Here is an 816-nt window from a genome sequence, read left to right as displayed (position 1 = left end):
GCTTACAAGTCACTAGTGGCTAGAATTCTGTCCTAGATATGGATATGTAACGTGAATACAGATAAGTTTCCAGAACGTACAATAGGATAATGGAACGAATATCCATTTCCACTTGTCTAAAGTTACACAGTGAATACTTTTACAACACTGCTCCCTCTTTGGATAATATTTCGTCCCTGAAATATACTAAAACTTTTGAAGATAAAAACATTTGATAAGTCTAAGAACAAATTTGGTTAGCGCTGTATGACATTAAAGATATCCACTTTCCATATACAACAGTATTTTTAAGCCGCTCTTGGCGAGAGCCGAGCGGCTTATTAATTCTGTCCAGAGAACGAAATGACGAACCCACTTCCGTTCGGGATGCGTGCGCATAATTCAGTCTTGCATGCTTCCGCTATATAGTTTCGTTATCGTAAATAGAAAGTAGAATCTCCGACACTCACCTGTGGGTTACATAAAGTCTTCTGATACTCTTCTCCAAGTAATAATCTATACTTTTGCTAATTGCTGAAAACAAAATGTTAATCTCAGGTGCTTTCTACGAGTGTTGTGGTGGTGAAATTCGTGCACTAGGTTTGAGCGTTTTAGCAACTCGGATTGAGGTCTGAGGAGTGTTACGCGTGTGAAACACATATGATTCGAGAAAGCACATGTGAAGACTGTCGAGCATCGACGCTGTCTGTAGAAGGAAGAAGTAAATATATATATTTATAAACCGTATTAGTGATGAAGTATAACCTCTATTTTGATGTTTCAAACGGGAACGTAATATGACATATCGTGCTTAGGTTGATAACGGTAATGCTTAAT

The sequence above is a fragment of the Mizuhopecten yessoensis genome, unplaced genomic scaffold, assembly GCF_002113885.1.
Source record: "Mizuhopecten yessoensis strain PY_sf001 unplaced genomic scaffold, ASM211388v2 scaffold716307, whole genome shotgun sequence".
In the NCBI taxonomy this organism is placed as follows: Eukaryota; Metazoa; Mollusca; class Bivalvia; order Pectinida; family Pectinidae; genus Mizuhopecten; species Mizuhopecten yessoensis.
The sequence above is the reverse complement of the archived record's forward strand: the minus strand, read 5'-3'. Positions refer to the sequence as shown.